The sequence below is a fragment of the Somniosus microcephalus genome, chromosome 1 (genome assembly GCF_052327205.1).
Source record: "Somniosus microcephalus isolate GS21.2 chromosome 1, FLI_Smic_1.0, whole genome shotgun sequence".
Classification (NCBI taxonomy): Eukaryota; Metazoa; Chordata; class Chondrichthyes; order Squaliformes; family Somniosidae; genus Somniosus; species Somniosus microcephalus.
In genome coordinates, this window is record NC_140987.1 from 38,423,030 (window position 1) to 38,450,705 (window position 27,676).

Sequence of the window (27,676 nt, forward strand, 5' to 3'; positions counted from 1 at the left end):
TCTCATCTGCATCCTCTCCAAGGCCTTGACATCCTTCCTAAAGTGCGGTGCCCAGAACTGGACAAAATATTCCAGCTGAGGCCTAACGAGCGATTTAGTTTCCTCAGGTTCTGCTCGCATAGAAACATAGAAACATTGAAGATAGGAGCAGGAGTAGGCCATTCGGCCTCTCGAGCCTGCTCCGCCATTCAATGCGATCATGGCTGATCATCCTAATTCAGTACCCGGTGACATAATAAAGACTCACTACGCACTTGATTGAACATAAAGCAAGGCTTTAATTGACTTGTAACAAAACATGGAGGTCCAGTTAGTAGTCACTAGCTTCCTGTTTCCAGATTGTCTCTGGCCAAGTTGGGCCCACGCCCAGGTATTTATACTCCTTGGACGGTGCCCTCAGCTGGCCATCCAGTAGTACTTCCTGAGTTACTTCTTGTAGAAGTTGCGATTTATGACACCCGGTCCCTGAATTCTCCCCATATCCCTTGATCCCTTTAGCCTTAAGAAATATATCCAACTCCTTCTTGAATATATTTAATGAATTGGCCTCTACTGCCTTCTGTGGTAGAGAATTCCACAGGTTCACCACTCTCTGGGTGAAGAAATTCCTCCTCATTTCTGTCCTAAATGGCCTACCCCTTATCCTTAGACTGTGACCCCTGGTTCTGGACTCCCCGACCCTTGGGAACATCCTTCCTACATCTAGTCTGCCCAGTCCTGTCAGAATTTTATCCTCTCCAGTGCTGTCAGATCCTTCCGCCTCAACCTGTTCGTAATTTTAAAGGGATACGATGAAACATCAGTGTAAAGACGTTCTCCACCCGGCCTGTTAAGAAATGGATTGACGTCCATTGCTTTAAAGTAATAGAATAGCTGGTGTGAAGATTCAAAATATATTTTTTCAAAAGTGCATTGATCAATATCTAGTAGGATCCGTTCTCAATTTTCGATCGCTCCAGCGCTGCACTCGCCATGTGCTGAACTCGCACAACACACAACTGCCACTAACATAGACGATAGGAGCAGGAGTAGGCCATTCAGCCCCTCGAGCCTGCTCCACCATTTAATGAGATCATGGCTGATCATACAAATTCAGTACCCTGTCCCTGCTTTCTCCCATATCCCTTGATCCCTTTAGCCTCAAGAAATATATCAAACTTCTTCTTGAATATATTTAATGAATTGGCCTCAACTGCCCTGTGTGGCAGAAAATTCCACAGGTTCACCACTCTCTGGGTGAAGAAATTCCTCCTCATCTCAGTCCTAAATGGCTTACCCCTTATCCTTAGACTGTGACCACTGGTTTGGGACTCCCCCGCCATAGGGAACATCCTTCCTGCATCTAGTCTGTCTAGTCCTGTTAGAATTTTATAAGTTTCAATGAGATCCCCTCTCATTCTTCTAAACTCTAGCGAATATAAGCCTAATTGAACCAATCTCTCCTCATACGTCATTCCTGCCATCCCAGGCATCAGTCTGGTGAATCTTCGCTGCACTCCCTCCATGTCAAGAACATCCTTCCTCAGATAAGGCGACCAAAACTGCACACAATACTCAAGGTGTGGTCTCACCAAGGCCCTGTACAACTGCAGCAAGGCATCCTTGCTCCTGTCCTCAAATCCTCTCGCTATGAAGGCCAACATACCATTTGCCTTCTTAACCGCCTGCTGCACCTGCATGTTTACCTCTAGCGACAGGTGCACAAGGACACCCAAGTCTCATTGCACTTCCCCTTTTCCCAATCTATTGCTGTTCAGATAATAATCTGTCTTCTGTTTTTGCCATCGAAGTGGATAACCTCACATTTATCCACATTATACTGCATTTGCCATGCATCTGCCCAATCACCCAACCTGTCCAAATCGTACTGGAGTTCCCCTGCATCCTCCTCACAGCACACACGCCCACGCAGCTTTGTGTCATCTGCAAACTTGGAGATATTACATCTAGTTCCCTCATCTAGATCATTTATATATATAGTGAATAGCTGAGGTCCTAGCACAGATCCTTGCGGTACCCCACTAGTCACTGCCTGCCACTCGGAAAAAGACCCGTGAATTCCAAATCTTTGCTTCCTGTCTGCCAACCAGTTCTCTATCCAAGGCAGTACCTTACCCCCATCCCATGTGCTTTAACTTTACACGCTAAACTCTTATGGGGGACCTTATCAAAAGCCTTCTGAAAGTCCAAGTACACCACATCCACTGGTTCTCCCTTATCTATTCTAACAGTTACATCCTCAAAAAATTCCAGTAGATTAGTCAAGCATGATTTACCTTTTGTAAGTCCATGTTGACTTTGTCCGATCCTGTCACTGTTTTCCAAGTGCTCTGCTATTACATCTTTTATAATGGACTCTAGCATTTTCCCCACTATCGATGTCAGGCTTAAAGGCCTATAATTCCCCATTTTCTCTCTAACACCCTTTATAAATAGTGGGGTTACATTATCTATCCTCCAATCCATGGGAACTGTTCCAGAATCTGTAGAATTTTGGAAGATGGCCAGCAATGCATCTACTATTTCTTGGGCCACTTCCTTAAGTACCCTAGGATGTAGATTATCAGGCCCTGGGGATTTATCGGCCTTCAATCCCGTCAATTTCCCTATCACCATTTCCCTAGAAATACTGATTTTGTTCAATTCCTCCCTCTCATTAGACCCTATGTTCCCCGACATCTCTAGGAGATTATTTGTGTCCTCCTCTGTGAAGACAGAACCAAAGTATGCATTTAATTGGTCCTCCATCTCTTTGTTCCCCATTATAAATTCCCCTGATTCTGACTACAAGGGGCCTACACTTGACTTCACCAATCTTTTTCTCTTCACATATAGAAGCTTTTACAATCAGTTATTATGTTCCCTGCAAGCTTACTCTCAATCTATTTTCCCCCTCAAAGTTAATCTCTTTGTACTCCTTTGCTGTATCCTAAACAGTTCCCAATCCTCAGGCTTGCTGCTTTTTCTGGCCAAATTATATGTCCTCTCCTTGGACCTTATGCTATCCCTAATTTCCCTTGTTAGCCACGGTTGAGTCACCTTTTTTGTTCTATTTCTATGCCAAACAGGGATGAACAACTTCTGTAGTTCATCCGTGCGATCTTAAAATGTTTGCCATTGCCTATCCACCGTCAACCCTTTAAGTAATGTTCCCCAATCTGTCCTAGACAACTCATGCCTCATACCATCATAGTTTCCTTTATTTAAATTCAGGACCCTAGTCTCTGAGTCAACTACTTCACTCTCCATTTTAATGAAGAATTCTATCATATTATGATTGCTCCTCCCCACGGGGCCTCGCATAACAAGATTGCGAATTAATCCTTTCTCATTACATAATACCCAGTCTAAGATGGCCTGATCTCTAGTTGGTTCCTCGACATATTGGTCCAGGAAACCATCCCGTATACACTCTAGGAATTCCTCCTCCACAATATTGTTACTAATTTGGTTAGCCCAATCTATATTTAGGTTAAAGTCACCCATTGAATACTGCTGTGCCCTTATTGTACGCACCTCTAATTTCCCATTTATTGCCATCCCCAACCTCAGCATTACTGTTTGGGGGTCTGTATACAACTCCCACTAACGTTTTCTGCCCCTTGGTATTTCTCAGCTCTGCCCATACAGATTCCACATCATCAAAGCTAATATCCTTCCTTACTATTGTGTTAATCTCCTCTTTAACCAGCAATGCTACCCCGCCTCCTTTTCCTTTTTTCCTGTCCTTCCTGAATATTGAATACCCCTGGATGTTGAATTCCCAGTCTTGTTCACCCTAGAGCCATGTCTGCGTAATCCCAATTATATCATATCCGTTTACATCTATTTGCACAACTAATTCATCCACCTTATTACGAATGCTCCTCACATTAAGACACAAAGCCTTCAGGCTTGATTTTTTAACACTCTTAGTCCTTTCAGAATTCTTATTTGCTGTGGCCCTGTTTGACTTACTTTCTTAATTTCTCTGCCTTCCACTTTTGCTTTTCTCCTTCCTGTCTTTTGTTTCTATCCTTGCTTCCCTTTCCTCTGTCTCCTTGCACAGGTTCTCAACCCTCTGCCATTTTAGTTTAAACCCTCCCCAACTGCATTAGTAAACACTCCCCCGAGGACATCGGTTCCGGTCCCGCCCAGGTGCAAACCGTCCAGTTTGTACTGGTCTCACCTCCCCCAGAACCAGTTCCAATGTCCCAGGAATTTGAATCCCTCCCCCTTGCACCATTCCTCTAGCCATGTATTCATCTGAAATATCCTTCTATTTCTACTCTGATTAGCACGTGGAACTGGTAGCAATCCTGAGATTACTAACTTTGAGGTCCTATTTTTTCATTTTCTCCTAACTCCCTATATTCAGCTTTTAGGACCTCATCTCATTTTTTACCTATATTGTTGGTACCTATGTGCACCACGACAACTGGCTGTTTACCCTCCCCCTCCAGAATGCCCTGCAGCCGCCCCAAGACATCCTTGACCCTTGCACCAGGGAGGCTACATACCATCCTGAAGTCTCGTTTGCGGCCGCAAAACGCCTATCTATTCCCCTTACAATAGAATCCCCTATCACAATAGCTCTCCCGCTCTTTTTCCTCCCATCCTGTGCAGCACAACCACCCATGGTGCCAGGAAGTTGGCTGCTGCTGCCTTCCCCTGATAAGCCATCTCCCTCAACAATATCCAAAGTGGCATATCTGTTTGAAAGGGGGATGGCTACAGGGGACCCCTGCACTACCTGCCTGCGCCTACTACTCTGCCTGGTGGTCACCCATTCCCTTCCTGCCTTCTTGAACCGCTGCAGTCCGTGTGGTGAAGGTGCTCCCACAGTGCTGTTAGGGAGGGAGTTCCAGGATTTTGACCCAGGGACAATGAAGGAACGGCCAATATATTTCCAAGTCAGGATGGTGTGTGACTTGGAGCGGAACTTGGAGGTGATGGTGTTCCCATGCGCCTGCTGCCCTTGTCCTTCTAGGTGGTAGAGGTCACGCGTTTGGGAGGTGCTGTTGAAGAAGCCTTGGCAATTTGTTGCAGTGCATCTTGTGGATGGTACACACTCACTCACTTTGGTAGGAAAAATAAAAAAGCTAATTATTATTTAAATGGGGAGAGATTACAAAATGCTGAGGTACAGAGGGATCTGGGGGTCCTTGTACATGAATCACAAAAAGTTAGCGTGCAGGTACAGCAAGTAATTAGGAAGGCAAATGGAGTGTTGGCCTTTATTGCAAAGGGAATGGAGTGTAAAAGTAGGGAAGTCCTGTTACATCTGTACAGGGCGTTGGTGAACCACACTTGGAGTACTGCGTACAGTTTTGGTCTCCTTATTTAAGGGAGAATATACTTGCATTGGAGGCAGTTCAGAGGAAGTTCACGAGGTTGATTCCGGAGATGAAGGGGTTATCTTATGAATAAAGGTTAAGCAGGTTGGGCCTATACTCATTGGAGTTTAGAAGAATGAGAGAGGATCTTATTGAAACATATAAGATTCTGAAGGGGCTTGACAGGGTAGATGCAGAGAGGATGTTTCCCATCGTGGGGGAATCTAGAACTAGGGGGCATATTTTCAGAATAAGGGGGCACTCTTTTAAATCGGAAATGAGGAGGAATTTCTTCTCTCAGAGGGTTGTGAATCTTTGGAATTCTCTACCCCAGAGAGCTGTGGAGGCTGGGTCATTGAATATATTCAAGGCGGAGATTGACAGGTGAGGGAGTCAAGGGTTATGGGGAGTGAGCAGGGAAGTGGAGTTGAGGCCAAGATCAGATCAGTTATGGTCTTATTGAATGGCGGAGCAGGCTCGAGGGGCCGAATGACCGACTCCTGCTCCTACGTCTTATGTTCTTATGTTCTTATGAGCCCACCTATCCACTGTATTCCCCTGGTGTGTTTCTACTAACTCTGAATCCTATTTGTTGATAAGAACCTGTATAGTTCCTTCTTGAAACCCATTCAGGTTTGTTGTTCCATTATCCTGTGCTTTTAAAATCATCCAGCTGTTTGATTTAGGTGCCTGCATGGTTCCGTGGTAGCACGTACACTAAGCTGACACTTCAGTGCCGTACTGAGGGAGTGCTGCACTGTCGGAGGTGCCGTCTTTCGGATCAGACGTTAAACCAAGGCTCTGTCTGTCCTCTCAGGTGGACTTAAAAGATCCCACGGCCACTATGTCGGAGAAGAGTAGGGGAGTTCTCCTGGGCCAACATTTATCCCTCAACCATCATCACTAAAAAAACAGATTATCTGGTCATTATTTCATTGCTATTTGTGGGAGCTTGCTGTGCGGGAATTGGCTGCTGCGTTTCCTACATTGCAGCAGCGATTACACTTTAAGAAAGTGCTTCATTGGCTGTAAAGTGCTTTGGGATATCCTGATGTTGTGAAAGGTCTATCAATGCAAGTTCTGAATGCACCACTGAGAAATTGGAGGGCATAAATCAAAATTGCTTTGTTTATCTGGTATCAACATTGGAACATTGGTCTTTGCTAAATTCAGCACCAACCTTTCAGTCGGTCCTTAATCCTTCAACATTGTCCTTGTAATGACCAGACTCTAAACTATTCACCCATTTGGCAGCACATGGAATGGATCTCGCAGCGCAATATCCTCACTGTTTAAAAAAAATATCAATTTGTTTGTGTGTATATAGGCGACACATGTGAGCATATTTGCCTATCAAGATCTAATAGCTCACGTTTGCAAATAGAAGACGATGGGGTAATAAAACCAAGTAATTTAATGTCGGGAGCAGGATAAGAAACAAAAAGGAGAATAAATCTCAGGATGGTGTAGGGGTTACGGGGATCGGGTGGGATATGTGTCGGTGCAGGCTCGATGGGCCGAAATGGCCTCTATCTGCATTGTGGGGTTTCTGTGATTCTGTGATTATCATCCAGGGTCATTTCTCACCTTGAAGAAGGAGCTGGCTTGACATCTGTTGCGAGGGCGGATTGAAGGTTATCGTCAGCAGCTGTCCAGTGAAGGTGCAGTGTTACTTGTGTCCATTGCTTCTTTCTTAGTATTACTATTTGGCATCTCATTCTACTCTCTAAAGTGCCTCGGGCCACTAATGATGTGAACAGTACGATATAAACCCAGGTTATCTGGTGAGAATCCTGGCGCTAAACCGGGGAGGCGGTTCCCAAAATAGTCATTCTCAATGTCAATTGAAAATGAAAGTTCTTTAAACTTCCGGGGAGCGAAGGGTTAACACTGTGCTGATTAGTTGTGACTTCTAACACCTGTGATTGAAAGAAGATCCAGTTTTTTCTTGGCAAGCCGTGTGGCACTGAGAGTTTGGCAGTTAAGCACTTCCAAAATAAAGCCTATTATATCCCGAGTTAATTACTGTGCCATTAATGTGCAGCCATTCTGTTTGTTAAAATGTCATTGAGACTCACTTGTGCCTCAGTAGTCAATGATTATTCAACAGGTTTCACATTCTGCACGTGTGTGTCTTGGTGCCACCCACAATTATCAACGCGTGCTATTCTTACTTTATCTTGTCGTGGTATATAAATGGCGTGAGTCACACGACTCGGGTCGCCATCTCTGATTGGACATATTTCTGGAGCTTTCATCGCATGACCTGCTGGATCCAACCGCCTTAGTCCCCCATCTCCAATATTTTTATAAATGAACGAAAGTGGTCAAAGAAAATGGAAAAAAAAACTTTTCTTTAATGCCCTGTTGACTTATATCCCAGGTTTGCTCGCAACTGCAACTGGGAATGGTAGCATAGTGGTACTGAGCTTAAATAAAGGAGACTATGAAGGTATGAGAGTAGAATTGACTAAAGTGGACTGGGAAAACAGATTAAAGTGTAAGACGGTACAAGAGCAGTGGTCTACATTCAAGGAGATATTTCACATCTTTCAAGATAAATATATTCCACTGAGGAAAAAGGGGAGTAAAAGAAAAGACAGCCATCCGTGGCTAAGTAAAGTAATAAAGGATAGTATCTGACTGAAAACAAGGGCATATAAAGTAGCCAAATCTAGTGGGAGGATAGAAGATTGGGAAGCATTTAAAAGCCAGCAAATAATAACTAAAAGATTAATTAAGAAAGGGAAGATAGATTATGAAAGTAAACTAGCAAAATATATAAAAACAGATAGCAAGAGTTTCTGCAGCTATATAAAAAGAAAAAGGGTGGCGAAAGTGAACGTTGGTCCCTTAGAGGATGAGACCGGGAATCTAGTGGTGGGGAACATGGAGATGGCAAAGACGCTGAACAAATATTTTGTATCAGTCTTTACAGTAGAGGACACTAAAAATATCTCAAAACTGGACAAACAGGGGGCAATGGGGGGGGGGAGGAGCTAAACATGATTAAAATCACTAAGGAGATGGTACTCGGTAAAATAATGGGACTTAAGGCGGATAAATCCCCCGGACCTGATGGCCTACATCCTAGGGCCTCGAGAGAAGTGGCGGTAGGGATTGTGGATGCATTGGTGATTATTTTCCAAAACTCCCTGGACTCAGGAAAGGCCCCGGCAGATTGGAAAACTGCTAATGTAACACCCTTATTTAAGAAGGGAAGTAGACAAAAAGCTGGAAACTATAGACCAGTTAGCCTAACACGGGCAGAAATTCACCTTACTGACTGATCACCAGCCTCTTGTCTCCATTTTTAACCCAAAGAAGGGCGTTCCGGTGATGACGGCGCAACGGCTGCAAAGATGGTCCCTTTTTCTAGGGGCACATCAATACGACATTGAGTATAAGGGCACGAAACAGCATGGAAACGCTGATGGGCTGTCGCGCCTGCCGCTGCCTACAGTGGGGGAAGCACCTGCAGTGGACCCTGTTGAGATATTCCATTCAACCATAGTCGCATGTCTACCTGTTACAAACTCAAGTATAGAGAAGGAAACCCGAAATGACCCGACACTCTCTCGGGTCTATGATTTGACGGTGAAGGGATGGCCAGCACATGGCGACTCACTGTTGCCAGCATTCTCGCCAAGGAGAGAACAGCTGTCAGTGTGCCGGGGGACCTTGATGTGTGGATCCCGAGTGGTAATTCCACCCAAGTTGAGAGAAAGAGTGCTCAATGAGCTTCATGAGGGTCATCTGGGAGGGGTAAAAATGAACAGCCTAGCCAGGGCATTTGTGTGGTGGCCGGGAATTGATAAAGAAATCGAGGAAATGACCAAGAGATGCACAGGATGCCAGAAAGTCCAAAACGTTCCACCACAGGTCCCGCTACACCCATGGGAGTGGCCCTCATCTCCATGGCAATGGGTACACATTGATTTTGCTGGTCCATTTATGGACTCAATGTTTTTAATCGCCATGGATGCACACTCGAAATGGCCAGAGGTCATCAAAATGTCCTCCACCACCACGGAGAAAACTATTGCAGTCCTACGGACCATCTTCACCAGGAATGGCTTGCCAGAACAGATTTGCTCTGACAATGGACCACAGTTTGTGTCCGAGGATTTCCGGAGGTTTTTGAGGAATAATGGGGTAAAGCATTACACATCAGCCCCATATTATCCAGCCACAAATGGATTGGCTGAGAGGTTTGTTCAAACCTTTAAAAAAGCAATAAAGGCGATGTATAACGACAACATACCACTGCAACACAAGGTGGATAATTTCTTGTTTGCTTACCGAAATGCGACACATGCAGTCACCAACCAAGCTCCAGCCATGATGTTCTTTAACCGCGAGTTAAGATGTCGCCTGGACTTGCTCAAACCAATCATAAGACGAGATGTTGAGAATAAGCAATTCCAGTACACCAATGAAAAGCCAACCAGGAGCTTCAAGATAGGGCAACCAGTCTTGGCCCGCGATTACCGAACAGAAAAATGGCAGCCAGGAATGATATGCACACGGCAGGGACCACTAATGTACACAGTGGGCGTTGGAGAGAGCATCGTGAGATGCCATGCTGACCAGATTCTAGAGTCACAGGAACAAGTCAACCCCATACCACGAGCATGTGCACCTGGTGATGAACCCGAAGTACAGATTGCGTCTACCTCAGAATCAGTGGTATTGGAAGCTGACGAACCAACCAATGACAGTGAGCCAGAATCGACTCCGCCGCAAGAACAGGATACTCGAGAAAGGCGCTATCCAGACAGGATCAGGAAGCCTCCTCAAAGATTGAATTTATTAAATGATTACTTTCAGCTGATGTATATAGTACAAAGAAAATTGTAATTGTAATTAGTTATTATTCAATTGTTAAATGAATGTTATGTACTGTTTATCTAAAAGGGGAGGAATTGTTGTGTATGTACCTTTAAGAGAGAACTGCTTTTATACTGTAGTGCCGGCAGTGACCACACCTGTATATAAAGCCGTAGCAGGCTTCTGTACTTTCAGTTCCAGCATACCCTCTGTTCAGTAAACACCTCTTATTACCGTTCTCCTGCAGTCCGTGTGTTATTGATACACGGACACTACACATGTGAATTCTCCATTATGGCCGATCAGAAAGCCGGACAATTCCTGGAGGGCCACGGTGGACTATTGGGTGCTCAATAGCAACATCCCAGCCTGCACACCCACAGTAGCAGCAGTTGCCGAACTCATCGGGAGTATTCCAGCATCCGTGACCACTTTCACGGTGCTGGATATTTCAAATGGGTTTTGGTCCATCCCTGTAAGGAGGGAGGATCAGTACAAGTTTTCCTTTACGTTTAAAGGGCAACAGTACACGTGGAACTGTTTGCCACAGGGCTTCCACAACAGCCCCAGCATTTTCCATCAGTGCATGGCCGACAGTTTGAAGGATTTTAGCCAGCCCAGACAGTTGGTTCAATATGTGTATGACCTGCTCCTGTTCACTGATACAAAAGAGGAGCATGGCCCACTATTGGCCAAACTGCTGGAGCTGCGAGGACAGAAGGGTTTCAAGGTAAATCCCAGGAAAGCGCAGATCGGCTAGCAGGAGGTGAAATCCCTCGGTCTGACCGTGCATGATGGAGAAAGGGCTATAGATAAGGCTAGGAGGGAGGTGGTACAAGAACTACCGGACCCTAACACAGTAACGGGTGTGAGGTCATTCCTAGGGCTAACCGGGTACTGTAGAGACTTCATTGAGGACTATGCAGCCACCGCAGTCATAGAGTCATAGAGTCATAGAGTCATAGAGTAATACAGCACGGATAGAGGCCCTTCGGCCCTTCGTGTCCATGCCGGCCATCAAGCCCTGTCTAATCTAATCCCATATTCCAGCATTTGGCCCGTAGCCTTGTATGCTATGGCATTTCAAATGCTCATCCAAATGCTTCTTAAATGTTGTGAGGGTTTCTGCCTCCACAACCCTTTCAGGCAGTGAGTTCCAGACTCCAACCACCCTCTGGGTGAAAAAGTTCTTTCTCAAATCCCCTCTAAACCTCCCGCCCTTTACCTTGAATCTATGCCCCCTAGTTATTGACCCCTCTACTAAGGGGAAAAGCTCCTCAGCATCCATCCTATCTATGCCCCTCACAATTTTGTACACCTCAATCATGTCCCCCCTCAGCCTCCTCTGCTCCAAGGAAAACAAACCCAATCTGCCCAGTCTCTCTTCATAGCTGAAGCGCTCCAGCCCTGGTAACATCCTGGTGAACCTCCTCTGCACCCTCTCTAACGCGATCACATCTTTCCTGTAGTGTGGCGACCAGAACTGCACACAGTATTCCAGCTGTGGCCTAACCAGTGTTTTATACAGCTCCATCATAACCTCCTTGCTCTTATATTCAATGCCTCGGCTAATGAAGGCAAGTATCCCATATGCCTTTTTTACCACCTTATCCACCTGTTCCGCCGCCTTCAGGGATCTGTGTACCTGCACACCCAGATCCCTCTGACCCTCCGTCTTGCCTAGGGTCTTTCCCTTCATTGTGTATTCCCTTGCCTTGTTAGACCCCCCAAAGTGCATCACCTCGCACTTTTCCGGGTTAAATTCCATTTGCCACTGTTCCGCCCATCTGACCAACCCATCTATATCGTTCTGCAGACTGAGGCTACCCTCCTCGCTATTTACCACCCTACCAATTTTAGTATCATCCGCGAATTTACTGATCATACCCTTTACATTCATATCCAAGTCATTAATGTAGACCACAAACAGCAAGGGACCCAGCACCGATCCCTGTGGTACCCCACTGGCCACAGGTTTCCAGTCACAAAAACAACCTTCGACCATCACCCTCTGCCTTCTGCCACTAAGCCAGTTTTGTATCCAATGTGCCAAGGCACCCTGGATTCCATGGGCTCTTACCTTCTTGACCAGTCTCCTGTGCGGGACTTTATCGAAGGCCTTACTGAAATCCATGTATACCACATCCACTGCGTTACCCTCATCCACACACCTAGTCACCCCCTCAAAAAATTCAATCAAATTAGTCAGACATGATCTTCCCTTGACAAAGCCATGTTGACTATCCCTGATTAATCCTTGCCTCTCCAAGTGGAGACAAATTTTGTCCCTCAGGATTTTTTCCAGTAATTTTCCTACCACTGATGTTAGGCTCACTGGCCTGTAGTTCCCCGGTTTTTCCCTACTACCCTTCTTGAATAATGGTACTACATTAGCGGTTCTCCAGTCCTCTGGCACATCCCCTGTGGCCAGAGAGGTCCTGAATATATGTGTTAGAGCCCCTGCAATCTCCTCCTTTGCCTCACACAGCAGCCTGGGGTACATTTCATCCGGGCCTGGGGATTTATCCATTTTTAGGCCAGCTAAAACCGCCAATACCTCCTCCCTCTCGATGTTAATATGTTCGAGCATATCACAGTCCCCCCGCCCTATTTCTATGTCTACATCGTCCTTCTCCATAGTGAAAACAGATGCAAAAAATTCATTTAGAACCCCTCCTACATCTTCCGGCTCCACACACAGATTGCCACTTTTGTCCCTAATGGGCCCTATTTTTTCCCTAGTTATCCTTTTACCCTTAATATACTTATAAAACATCTTCGGATTTTCCTTTATTTTGCTCGCCAGTGTTATTTCATGGCCCCTCCTTGATCTCCTAATTTCTTTTTTAAGTATCCCCCTGCACTTTTTGTACTCCTCTAGGGCTTCCTCCGTCTTTAGCCTTTTGTATCTACCAAAAGCCCTCCTTTTTTTCCTAATCCATTCCCGTATATCCCCTGACATCCACGGTTCCCTGTGGTTTTTGGAACCACTCTTGACATTTATGGGAACATGTTGCCCTTGTATGATCTCAATCTCCCTTCTGAAAGCCTCCCATTGCTCCGATGCGGATTTTCCTACAAGTAGCTGATCCCAGTCCATTTTGGCCAGATCCTGCCTTATCCTATTAAAATCGGCCTTCCCCCAATTTAGAACCTTTATTTCCGGCCCATCCCTGTCCTTTTCCATGACCACCTTAAATCTTACCATATTATGGTCACTATCACCAAAGTGCTCACCTACTAGCACTTTTTCCACTTGGCCGGCCACATTCCCTAGAATTAGGTCCAGTACCGCCCCCTCTCTTGTAGGACTTTCTACATGCTGGCTCAAAAAGCTCTCCTGGATGCACTTTAAGAATTCTACACCCTCTGAGCCTTTCACACTTTGACTATCCCAGTTAATATTGGGGAAGTTGAAATCCCCCATTATTATTACCCTATTATTTGCACATTTCTCTGAGATTTGCCTACATATCTGTTCCTCTATTTCCCCCTGACTGTTTGGAGGCCTATAGTACACTCCCAGCAAAGTGCTTGCCCCCTTTTTGTTTTTAAGCTCCACCCATATGGCCTCATTAGAGGACCCTGCTAATATATCATCCCTCCTTACTGCAGTAATTGACTCCTTAATTAATATTGCGACACCCCCTCCTCTTATACCTCCCCCTCTGTCTCGCCTGAAGATTCTGTACCCCGGAATATTGAGCTGCCAGTCTTGCCCCTCCCTCAACCATGTCTCCGTGATAGCAACAATATCATACTCCCATGTGTTTATCAACACCTTCAGTTCATCCACCTTATTTGCAAGACTCCTTGCATTAAAATAGATGCCATCCAGCCTTGCCCTTATATATTTGCCCTGTCTACCAAGCTGACTTGTTTTTTCCTCCATAATTGGCAGCACATCCCCCCCTATTTCAGCTTCCCTCTGTATCCCATCCCCCTGCCAAGTTAGTTTAAACCCCCCCCGACAGTGCTAGCAAACCTCCCCGCAAGGATATTTGTCCCGCTCTGGTTCAGGTGCAACCCGTCCGACTTGTACAAGTCCCACCTTTCCCAGAAGCAGGCCCAGTGATCCAGGAAAGTAAAACCCTCCCCCCTACACCAACTCTTTAGCCACGCATTCATCTGCTCTATCCTCCCATTCCTATACTTACTAGCACGTGGCACTGGGAGTAATCCAGAGATTACACCCTTTGAGGTCCTGCCCTTTAATCTGTTACCTAGCTCCCTAAATTCTTGATGCAGGACCTCATCCCTCTTTTTACCTATGTCGTTGGTACCAATGTGGACCACGACCACTGGCTGTTCACCCTCCCCCTCCAGAATGCCCTGCAGCCGCTCAGTGACATCCTTGACCCTGGCACCAGGGAGGCAACAAACCATCCTGGAGTCACGTTTGCGGCCACAGAAACGCCTATCTGTTCCCCTTACTATAGAATCCCCTACCACTATTGCTCTCCCACTCTTTTTCCCCCCCTCCTGGGCAGCAGGAGCACCCCCAGTGCCAGGAAGTTGGCTGCTGCTGCCTTCCCCTGGTGAGTCATCCCCCTCAACAGTATCCAAAGCGGTATACCTGTTTGAAAGGGGGATGTCCGCAGGGGTTCCCTGCACTACCTGCCTGCCTTTGTTGCTCCGCCTGATGGTCACTCCCTGTGCTGCCCTACCCTGAGGCGTGCACAACTCGCTAAACGTGGTATCCACGAGCCTCTCAGCATCGCGCATGCTCCACAACCCATCCACCCGCAGCTCGAGCGCCGCAATGCGGTCTACAAGTAGCTGCAGCTGGATGCATTTCCCGCACACATGGTCGTCAGGGACACTGGCAGCGTCCCTGATTTCCCACATGGAGCAAGAGGAGCAGAACACGGGTCTGAGCTCTCCTGCCATGACTTACTCCTTTAATTAATTTAAAAATTAATTCAATACCCCAGTTACAGATATACTCTAGGGCGCTTTATTTACCAACTGTCCCCACTACACCTTAGTCCCTCTGCTCCGACTCCTACACAAGGGAGAGGAGTGGCTTTGGGATGAGGGTTGCCAGGCAGCATTTGTCAGGCTCAAGAAGGACTTGCAGACCGCGCCACCTTTAGGGGCCATAGATGGGGGAAAGAGTTTTTCCTGGAGGTAGCAGCCAGCGGGGACAGCCTGACTGCTGTGCTGCTCCAAGAGCGGCACGGCCGGCTGCGGCCGATGGTCTACTCCTCCAGGATACTCACTGATGTGGAAAGGAGCTATTCCAATTGTGAGCGGCATCTTTTGGCCACACATTGGGCTGTGAAAAGATCATTGATCTTCGCAGGCACCTCTCCCATCACCCTCCTCACCCATCACACACCCACTCAGATGCTTCTAGATGGGAAGATCAAGGATGGAACAGTGAGCAGTGCCCGCATTGCCCACTGGGCGTTGCTCCTCTCACAGATGGATCTGAAGGTGAAGGGTCTCTGTGAGCCAAAGCTCGCAGCCAACATGTTATATCCTGGAACAGCCCATCGGTGCTCCATTGAAGGGGTTTGGGAAGTAAACATAGGTTTACGGGCCGGGATACATCCCACAGGCCGCGAGATCTATGTAGACGGTTCCAGCACGGTATCTGCTGGCGAGCAGTTCACGGGGTGTGGAGTTTACGACCCAGCGGCAAACATTGCCCTGGCAATTAAGCTCCCCAGCACCATGAGCGCCCAGCAGGCTGAACTGTCCGCGGTGGTGTACATCTTTTCACACCCCGAAATCTTCCCCACCCCTACACGATTTGCTCGGACAGCATGTTCACGTGCAATTCATGTACTGAGTACCTGGCCATCTGGTCCTGCCGCGGATACACCTCCGCAGACGGGAGACCCCTCACAGTAAAGCCCCTGCTGGAAAAGATCCTGGCAGCAGTGGGTGAGGAAGGGGAGGTTTTATTCCACAAGGTGAAGGCCCATTCCTCCACAGAACCCCGTGGCCAAGGCAACCAGCAGGCTGACTTGCTCGCCAAGGAGGGTGCCCGCACAGGCACTTTCTGGGACCCATTTGGGTCCAGACCCATGGCGGCGGTCAGAGGTAGGGACGGGACCCAAGGGAGTGTAGGAGTAGCATTAGCCCCAGACCTTAAGACTGTCCAAGCCCAAGACCCCGTCCTCAAAGCAGTCCTCAGTGCCATAGTGAGGGAAAGGGAATAGAAGGTCCGTACGACACAGTGACTCTCTCCGTTAAAGAGGTTATGCTGTTCCGGGGGGAACAGTGGGTTGTGCCGCAGCAGCATCGGAGGGAATTCCTTCAACTGGCCCATGAGGGTCCAGGAGCGGGACACCCCGGGCCTGAGACCACCTGGCAATGGGTGGAACAGGCGAGATGGTGGCCTGGACTCAGGGACGATGTCTGCGAGTTCTGTGCAGGCTGTCTTGTTCGCGCTGCGAACAACCCTGACCCCCACAAAAGGAAGGTCCCTATGGGACACGTCAGGAGGGTAGAGGGACCATGGCAGTCGATACAAGTCGACTACATCGGGCCCCTGCCCACCGCCCAGGGAGGCTATAAGTACTGCCTAGTCCTGGTGGACGTGTTTACCAAGTGGGTAGAAGCTTTTCCCTGCAGAACTGCCACAGCTCTGCGTACTGCCAGGATCCTGGTCCGGGAAGTGTTCTCGAGGTGGGGACTACCACAGTTTGTGGAGTCCGACCAAGGGAGCCACTTCACCGGACAGGTGATGCAGAACACCCTGATGCTGCTAGGCATCGAAGGGAATTGGCATGAAGCCCACAACCCCCAGTCATCGGGGATTGTAAATTGCATGAATCGGACCCTGAAAGAAAGGTTAAGAAAGGATATGGTGGACTCGCCCCGTAAATGGGCCGAAGTCCTACCATTGATTTTGATGGGGATCCGGGCCAGCCAGTCTAAAAGCACGGGGTATTCCCCGTATGAGCTAATGACTGGCAGGGTTATGCGGACCCCCACCCATGTACTAGCCCCGGTGCTCACGGAGGGTCAGCTCAGGGTGGTAAACCGGGACAGGTTTGCCCGAAACCTCTTTGAGCACCTGAAGCAGGTCCATGAGCGGGTGGCTGGGAACATGGGAAGGCAGCATCGGAGTAACCGACTGCTGCTCGAACCGAGAAAGCACCACGAGTGGGAGGTAGGAGATCAGGTTATGGTCAGAAATTATGCCCGAGTAGGTAGTTTGGAGCCATTGTACATGGGGCCCTACAGTATTGTAGATAAAGCCAACCCCGTTGGAAAGCGATTATGTTAGACGTGTAAAGGACACATTCCACTGGATAGATGGTGGTGGCTCAGGAAGTTGAGCAAGGACATGAGGAACCCTGAAGTCGAGTCTTCTCTGTACCGCCGCCTTGTACCTAAGTCCGGTGTCTAGAACTCAGGGGCGTGGGAGCGATTCGAACCGCTCATAAACAGTCAGAGGCATAACTGACTTGGTGCACGCGCCACCCCACAGGCTACCCCCTACACTTCCTCCCTTCAGTTCTCAGGAGTCCCTCAGCTCACTGGCACAGAAAGCAGAATGGCCGCTGAACTGTCAAAAGCTGCAGCCTCTGCTTTCTGGTCTGGAGAGATCTCTAACTGAGTCTGAGTAGAAGGACTCAAGTTAGAAGACAGATTGTCAGTGTTTGACAGCTTCACAGAGCTGTCAAATGCTGATTTTTCATCTGTCAAAAGCTCTTGACAGATGAAATGTCAATCACTGACATCACCAGTAACCAGGTGTCCCTTAATTAGCCTGCTGAGCCCGCTGGGTGGGCTTAACAAGGTCAATCAAGGGAAATTAGCGTGGGTGGGCCACAAGTCGATGGAGGCGGGACTACAACCCAAAAAGTGGGCGTCCCGCCTCCATCACGTCCCCATTGATAAATTCGAGCCCAATGTAACTATTATAAAAACAGAAAATGCTGGGAATACTCAGGGGGTCGGGCAGCATCTGTACAGAGAGAACTATCAAAAGCTGCAGCCTCTGCTTTCTGCCCAGACATCTCTAACTGAACCGGAGTGGAAGTGCTCAACTTAGAAGGCAGATTGTCAGTGTTTGACAGCTTCACAGAGCTGTCAAATGCTGGCATTTCATCTGTCGAAAGCTTTTGACAGATGAAACATCACTCGCTGATGTCACCAGTAATCGGCTTTCTCTTAATTGGCTTGCCATGCCCGCTGGGCGGGCTTAACAAGGTCAATCATGGGAAAATAGCGTGGATTGGCCAGAAGTCGATGGAGGCGGGACTAGAACCCGACAAGTGGGAGTCCCGCCTCCAAAAGCTCCCCATTGGCAAAATCCAGCCCACTTAAACAGGAAAAATTTGCAGGGCTGTGGGGAAAGAGCAGGGGAGTGGGACTAATTGGACAGCTCTTTCAAAGAGCCGGTATAGGCACAATGGGCCAAATGGCCTCCTTCTGTGCTGTCTGATTCCATAATCACTATGTAGAATCCTAACATTCCTTGTGACCCATCAAGATGGTGTATGTTGCTGGTAGCATCACACTCGAGGTTCCACATTCACTGTACAATGACATTCTTTCAGCTCTTACTGAAAAACTCTGTTTAATTATTTACTTCAGTTGCAAAATATTCTATAATTCATGGGAACATTGCAGACAGTTCCAATCGGAGTTCGGGACAAGTTCATGGAATTTCTCGGGGAAATTATCATAATATGTAGAAGATAAAGGCCATTCTTTTGATGATATTGATCCGTAAACATTTTATACAAAGTGTTGTATCTGGTTCCCGCAAAGACTGATGAGGCTAAAAAGGCAGAAAGAGTGTATGTTCCTCGTCTACTTTTACTGAAAATGTAGACAAAAATTTACCCTAATACAGTACTTTAATTGTGAGTTTTATCCCTTTTCTGCCTTGAAAATAAACAGAATGTAGGACTAACAGTATGTGGATAAGCCTGCGAAAAGATCCCATAATCATCATATGTATTTCTCACCTGCTGGGCCGTATGTCGTAACGAGTCAATTGCACGCAGAGTGCCAGGTGTTTGGCGCTAAAATAAATTGCTTGATTCTGTTAACTGTGTCTGCCAATTAACCTTAATCTGAGGTAAAGGGACATGGTAATGTAATGTTAATTAACTGTTCACACAAAAGGTAGTGGAAACATGGAATTCTCTCTCTCAAAAAACTGTGGCTGTTCAGTCGATTGAAAATTTCAAGACAGAGATCGACAGAGTTTTGTTAGGTAAAGGTATCAAGGGATCTGGATCAAAGATGGGTAAATGATGCTGAGGTACAGATCAGCCATGATCTAATTAAATGGTGGAACAGGCTCGAAGGGCCGGATGTTCCTATGTCCCTATGCAACTCCTGCAAAGAAAAACTGAATAACTAGCTGGCTGGGAATGGAAGGGAAGGTTTTCAGAATACACTCAGATAATCAATTCTGAGGTAAAGGGACATGGTAATGTGATGTTAATTAACTGTTCACACAATAGGTAGTGGAAACATGGAATTCTCTCTCTCAAAAAAACTGTGGCTGTTCGGTTGATTGTCGATCTCAGTCTTAAAAATGGAGAGCGAAGAAATTGACTCAGAGACTAAGGTCCTGAATTTAAACAAGGGGAATTATGATGCCATGAGACGGGAACTGAGTAGGTCTGATTGGACAACGTTCCTGGGAGGACTGGAGGTAGATAAACAATGGCAAACATTTAAAGATAGAATGACAAAATTGCAAAAATAGTTTATACCAATCTGGCATAAAAGGAAATCTAAAAAGGTGACTCAACCGTGGATAACAGGGGAAATTAGAGACAGCATAAAATCCAAAGATAGGGCGTATAAAATAGCCAAAAAAAGCGCCAGAGCGGAAGATTGGGAACAGTTTAAGATAGAGCAAAGGAGGGCAAAGGGCATAATCAAGAGGGGCAAAATAGCTTACGAAAACAAGCTGGCGGAAAATATAAAAACTAACTCCAAAAGCTTTTATAAGTATATCAAAAGGAAAAGACTGGTGAAAACCAAAGTTGGTCCATTGCAGTCAGATACGGGGGAATATATAATGGGAAATAAGGAAATGGCAGATCAACTAAATGCATACTTTGGGTCAGTCTTTACGAAGGAAGACACAAAAAACCTCCCTGGGATATCGGGAAAAATAGGGACATTGGCAAAGGAGGAACTGACGCAAATCAATATCTCTAAGGATATGGTGTTAAGGAAGCTAAAGGGATTGAAGGTGGACAAATCCCCAGGGCCTGATAACATGCATCCTAGGGTACTGAAGGAGGTGGCCCTAGAGATAGCGGATGCACTAAGGATGATTTTTCAGAATTCATTAGACTCGGGAACAGTGCCGATGGATTGGAGGGTAGCTAACGTTACCCCACTATTCAAAAAGGGGGGTAGGGAAAAAGCAGGTAATTACAGACCTGTAAGCCTTACATCAGTTGTGGGCAAAATGCTGGAGTCCATCATTAAGGATGAAATAGCGGAGCACTTAGCAAATGGGGACAGGATAGGACAGAGTCAACATGGATTTACAAAGGGTAAATCGTGCTTGACTAATCTATTGGAATTTTTTGAGGGAGTAACTGGTAGAATAGATGGGGGAGAGCCAGTAGATGTGGTGTACCTGGACTTCCAAAAGGCCTTCGATAAGGTCCCACATAAAAGATTAGCATGGAAAATTGAGGCTCATGGGATAAAGGGGAAAGTTTTGGCGTGGATAGGGAACTGGCTGTCAGATAGAAAACAGAGAGTTGGAATAAACGGCTCATTTTCTGAATGGCAGGCAGTAACAAGTGGGGTACCACAGGGATCTGTCCTGGGCCCCCAGCTGTTCACAATTTACATTAATGACCTGGATCAGGGAGTCGGATGCAGCATTTCCAAATTTGCAGACGACACTAAACTAGGAGGGGGGGTGGGCTCAGAGGAAGAGACCAGGAAGCTCCAGAGCGATTTGGACAGACTGGGCGATTGGGCGGATAAATGGCAGATGCACTATAATGTGGACAAGTGCGAAGTTATCCACCTTGGGTGCAGGAACGGGAGGGCAAATTATTATTTAAATGGCAATAGATTGGGAGAGGGGGAAGTACAGAGAGACCTGGGTGTTCTTGTACACCAGTCACTGAAGGCGAGCATGCAGGTGCAACAGGCGGTCAAGAAGGCAAACGGTATGCTGGCCTTCATAGCAAAAGGGTTAGAATACAGGAACAGGGATACCTTGCTGCAGCTGTACAGGGCACTGGTGAGACCACACCTCGAGTACTGTGTACAGTTTTGGTCGCCTCATCTGAGGAAGGATGTTCTTGCCATGGAGGGGGTGCAGCGGCGATTCACCAGGCTGATACCAGGAATGGCGGGAATGACCTATGAGGAGAGACTATGTAGTTTAGGGATGTACACACTGGAGTTTAGAAGATTGAGAGGGGACCTCATAGAAGTGTATAAAATTCTGACAGGTCTAGACAGACTGGATGCAGAAGGAATGTTTCCCTTGGCGGGTGAGAACAGAACTAGAGGACATAATTTAAGGATAAGGGCTAAACCATTTAGGACAGAGATGAGGGGGAATTTCTTCACTCAGAGAGTGGTGAACCTGTGGAACTCATTGCCACAGAGGGCAGTGTACGCCAGCTCATTAAATATATTTAAGAGGGAATTAGATATATTTCTACGGGCAAAAGGGGTTAAGGGTTACGGAGAGAAGGCGGGGACGGGATACTGAATTAAAGGATCAGCCATGATCTCATCGAATGGCGGAGCAGGCACGAAGGGCCGAATGGCCTACTCCTGCTCCTATCTTCTATGTATCTATGTATCTATAACTGGCCGTGCAAAACAGCAGCATCTCTCAATGTTATTCAATGAATTATTACATAACCCAGGCACTGCTTGAATTTAAAATAACCCCAAGCACATTCCAGAATCTTTCAAGGCTCTTCCTGTAGGACCGTCATTACAAGATAAGACTTTTTTTTAAACTTTACTAAAAGGACAATTCTTCCACAATACAAAAAAACCAAGTGTTGCTACTTGGTTTTAACCAGTTCGAGACAGGTCAGCCAAACGACAGGACTCATTTTCCTCCCTTAAGAGCAGGGAGTTGTACAGAAACGATGAGTTCTGGTCTTGCCGGACCGCACATAGCTCTTTAGTGCATCTTATTGATAGGACATTATTTTCTTCCAGACCAGTCACGATGCGATACAAAGTGCGTGCAGTTTGACACCATTGGAAGCTAGAACGAGTTAACGGCACACCTGCAAAAAGCTGATTGTTTTATTCTCTGAGGACTGGATTTCAGCCACTCCATCCCTCTCCCTCAATTTAGAATCACCTTTCAGTGTTGAAAAAAAGAAAGGGCTGGCACTAATACAGGGCCTTTGACATCCTCAGGATAATTTGCGCACAGCATGGTCCCACCATCAGCAATGAGATGACTGCGCGGTTAATCTGTGTTTGGTGATGCCCCGGAGTTGCGGCAGGTGTTCGAGAGAAACCCCCTTCAGAAATTCTCCCCCAGCGGCTGTGGGAATGCAACACCCCGCCGCCTCATTACTGCACTGATGTGTTGGCATGTGAAAATCCTGGAACGGGTCTTGATCCCACAACTTTCTGACTCTGCGTGATAGCATGCTTACCTTTAAATGGGCTTCGATGAGTGTGCATTTTGTAAATACTTTCATGTCTAATTATTTACAATTCTTTTTTGATATTTTGGTTCAAGCATGGCATTAAAATTAACCAAAAATGCTTCAGCTACATTATCAGCCAATGAAAATGGAATGCTGTTAAGAACATTCGCAGGATTCCACCGAGACGTTGATGACTGAAAGGCAAATAGTGGAAAAACAGCAAAAATTATATACATTAACCTCATTAAGAGTTTGTTAATGCCTCTAAGAGCCACTTTGAAAGGCTATTTGGGCTAAATTGTTGATGAGCCTTCCCTTCAGAACTTCGAATGAGACCAGGCCTCACTGTTGAAACAATGGGCAACTTGCACTAATTTCCGCACAACACTGACTGCCATCAGTTTAAAGCTGCCAACTATCCTTGAACTCAACACCCCATCCCCACATGATAAGATGAACAACTTGCATTTATATAGCACCTTTAACAAAGTAAAACATCCCAAGGTGTTTCACAGGAGCGCTATCAGACAAAATTTGACACCCAGCCACATAAGGAGATATTAGGACAGGTGACCAAAAGCTCGGTCTAAGAGGTTGGTTTTAAGGAGTGTCTTAAAGGAGGAGAGAGAGGTAGTGAGGCGGAAAGGTTTATGGAGAGAATTCCAGAGCTTGGGACCTAGACAGCTGAAGGCACGGCCGCCAATGATTAGGTAAAGGAAATCAGGGCCAAGGTGCCAGAATTGGAGGAACGCGTAGTCCTCGGAGGGTTGTAGGGCAAGAGGAGGTTCTTCTCTTCTTAGGCAGTCCCTTGGAACCGAGGATGACTTGCTTCCACATTAAAAATGAGTTCTCGGGTGACTGATGAGTCCAATGCAGGACCTACAGTCTCTGTCACAGGTGGGGCAGACGGTGGTTGAAGGGGCGGGTGGGTGGGGTGCCTGGGTTGATGTGCGCTCCTTCCGCTGTTTGCGCTTGGCTTCCACTTGCTCCCAGCGAAGAGACTTGAGGTGTTCGGCGCCTTCCCGGATGTTTCTCCTCCACTTTGTGCAGTCTTGGGCCAGGGATTCCCAGCTGTTAGTGGGGATGTTACCCTTTTTCAAGGAAGCTTTGAGGGTGTCCTTGAAGTGTTTCCTCTGCCCACCTGGGGCTCTCTTGCCGTGTTGGAGCTCTGAGTAGAGCGCTTGTTTTGGGAGTCTCGTATCGGGCATGCAGACGATGTGAAAGTTACAGAGATAGGGAGGGGCGAGGCCATGGAGAGATTTGAAAACCAGGATAAGAATTTTAAATCTGACCCTAAAGAGACCCTCACCGCCAACCCCCCCCCACCACCCACATTCACTCACATACTGAGTTCACCACTAGTTTGCCAGCTGTATCATTAACTGACTCTTTTCCTTCAATGGGGTTGAATTTTGGGAGCGGGGTTCTCCCAATGGTCAGCTGTAACTGCACCGGAAGGTCAGCAGAATCTCTTGAGAAACGGCGTAAATCCCCGAGAGCCGCCGTGATTAACGGTGCAAATGTTTATGGAAGAGCTACTCCCCAGTTATAATCATCCACCCTGTTAGACCCGTGTGTTAATGGAGACACGGAATGCAGGAGTTGATTTAACAAGTGTTTACTGAACAAAGTCTGGAGGTGAACTAACTACACAAGACACTATACAGGCTTACATACCCAAGTGGTCACTACTGGTACTACAGTACACAGGGGCTTCAAAAACATAGTTCCTCTTAAAGGTACATACACTACAATTCCTCCCCTTTTAGATAAATAGTACATAACATTTTAAGTAATCATTAAATAACATTTTTACAAGAACAATAATCTACACATTTGCTGAAGTTAATCAATTACAAATTCAGTCTCTCTGGAGGCTTCCTGACTCGGTCCGGATAACGCCTCGGTGGTGTAGTAGGTTTCGGTGGTGAAGTAGGTTCTTTTGGTAAGGTCGATTCGGCTTCAATGCCAGTGTCGGGTTCATCTGGTTCCAGTATCACTGGATCGGAGGTAGATACTATGGGTATCTCTGCTTCATCACTAGGCGTATAGAGTTGTGGTGTAGGTTGTCCTTTTTCGGATGACTCTATGATCTGGTCAGCATGGCACCTTATTATGCTTTCTCCAATATCCACGGTATACATCAGCGGTCCTAGTCGTGTGCAAATAGTTCCAGGCTGCCATTTCTCGGTACGGTAGTCCCGGGCCAAAACTGGTTGACCTATCTGGAAGGTTCTAGTTGGCCTTTCATTCATGCTTTGAAATTGACGGTTCTTTACGTCCCTTCTGACGTTTGGCTTGACCAAATCCAACCGGCATCTTAGTCTTCTATTGAAAAACATCATGGCGGGGGTTTGGTTTGTAACCACATGTGTTGCATTCCTGTACGCAAACAAGAAGTTATCTACCTTATGTTGTAGATTTATGTCTTCATTACCCATGGCCTTTATGGCCTTCTTGAAGGTCTGGACAAACCTTTCAGCTAATCCATTGGTGGCGGGATGGTATGGGGCGGACGTGTAGTGCTTAACCCCATTGTTTTTTAAGAACTTCCTGAATTCTTCGGATACAAATTGCGGTCCATTATCAGAACAGATCTGTTCAGGCAGCCCATTCCTGGCGAATATGGTCCTTAATACTGTGATGGTTTTTCCCGTGGTGGTGGAGGACATCTTTATTACCTCCGGCCGCTTAGAGTGTGCATCTACCGCGATTAAGAACATTGAGTCCATAAATGGACCAGCAAAGTCGATATGTACCCTTTGCCATGGAGATGAGGGCCACTCCCATGGATGTAGAGGGGCTTGTGGTGGGGCATTTTGGACCTTCTGGCATCCTCGACAGCTCTTGGTCATTTCTTCGATGTCTCCATCGATACCTGGCCACCACACAAACGCTCTGGCTAAGTTCTTCATTTTCACTCCACCCAGATGCCCCTCGTGAAGCTCCTTCAGCACTTTATCTTTGAGTTTGGGTGGAATCACCACTCTGGATCCACACATCAAGGTTCCTCGGCACACTGACAGCTGTTCTCTTCTTTGCGAGAATGCTGGCAACAATGGTTCGCCATGTGCTGGCCATCCCTTCACCGTTAAATCGTAGACTCGTGAGAGAGTCGGGTCATTTCTCGTTTCCTTTTCAATGGTAGAATTTGTCACTGGTAGATATTCCACTATGGTCGAGTGGAACATCTCCACTGGGTCAACTGTAGGCGCCTCTTCTACCACTGGCAACGGTAGGCGCGATAACCCATCAGCATTCCCATGCTGTTTTGTTCCTTTGTATTCTATGTCATATTGGTGTGCCCCTAGGAAAAGGGACCACCTCTGTAGCCTTTGCGCTGTCATAATGGGAACGCCCTTTTTAGGGTTGAATATGGAGACGAGGGGTTGATGGTCAGTCAACAAGGTAAATTTTTGTCCATGTAGGTAATGGTTGAATTTCTTCACCCCCCCCCCCCCAACACCAGGCTGAGTGCCTCCCTGTCGATCTGGGCATAGTTACGCTCAGCTGAGTTCAATGAGCGTGACGCAAAAGCTATCGGCCGCTCCGAGCCATCAGGGAATCTATGCGATAATACCGCTCCCACGCCATAAGGGGATGCATCGCGCGCCAGTCTGATTGGTAGTGATGGGTTGTAATGAGCCAACACTTCCCTGGACGTGATCAAGCATTTGCATTTATGGAAGGCACGGTTACAGTCTTCGCTCCATTTCCAAACTACTCCCGTTTGTAGCAGTGCGTTAAGAGGGTGCAGAACCGTTGACAAGTTCGGTAAAAATTTATGATAGTAATTGATTAATCCCAGGAACGACCTTAATTGTGAGACATTTTCAGGCGCGGGGGCTTTTACGACCGCTTCAATTTTTTCAGGTGACTTATGCAACCCTTCTTCGTTAATGACATGGCCACAATATGATATTTGTTTCTGGAAAAATTCGCACTTGGGGCGATTTGCTCGTAGGCCCCGTTCTCTCAGCCTCGTGAGCACCTGCTCCAATTTGGCAAGGTGCTCGTTGTCGTTTTCTCCTGTTACAAGGATGTCGTCTAGGTAGCATTGAGTCCCCGGAATCCCTTGCAGGACTTGCTCCATAGCTCTTTGCCAGATAGCCGGAGTTGATGCCACTCCGAAAACCAGTCGATTGTACTGGTACAGGCCTTTGTGTGTGTTTATCGTGAGATACTTTTTAGAGGCCTCCTCAACCTCCATCTGTAGATATGCCTGTGCTAAGTCAATTTTGGTGAAACGTTTCCCTCCGGATAGTGAGGCGAAAATATCTTCTATCCTCGGAAGAGGATACTGTACCGTGTGAAGAACCGCGTTTATAGTCACCTTGATGTCCCCACAGATGCGAATTTTTCTCTGTTCTTCAGATTTATCATTATTCAACGTTTTCTTCATGACCTGGACAATGGGTGTTGCCCACTTGCTCCAATCTACCTTGGATAACACACCTGCTTTTTCCAAATTCTCCAGCTCTGCCTCGACGGCTGGATGAATTGTGTATGGCACCGGCCTTGCCTTAAAAAACTTGGGAATTGCTGCATCTTCCACTTTTATTGAGGCGGTGGCACCTTTCAGGGTTCCTAGTTCCTGTTGAAACACTTCTTTGGCGTTAGCCAAGATTTCTTTTAATCGTCCAGGTATGACGTCATCATCATTTTTTTTCTTACTGGTCACCGTCAGTGCCTGAATGGAGTGCCAGTCTAAACGTTACTTTCTGATCCATTCATGTCCCAACAACAGTGGACCACCATCTTGCAGAACGTATAAATACAACTTCTGTATTTCCTTGCCGTTGTATACAACAGGCACCCTTATTTTCCCTCTGTGGTATACTTTCTGCCCCGTATATGTCTTCAAGATAATGGATGTGTCTTTCAAAGGTATATGCGGAAATAGCCGCTCGTAATCCCGTCGACTCATGACGGTCAGAGCTG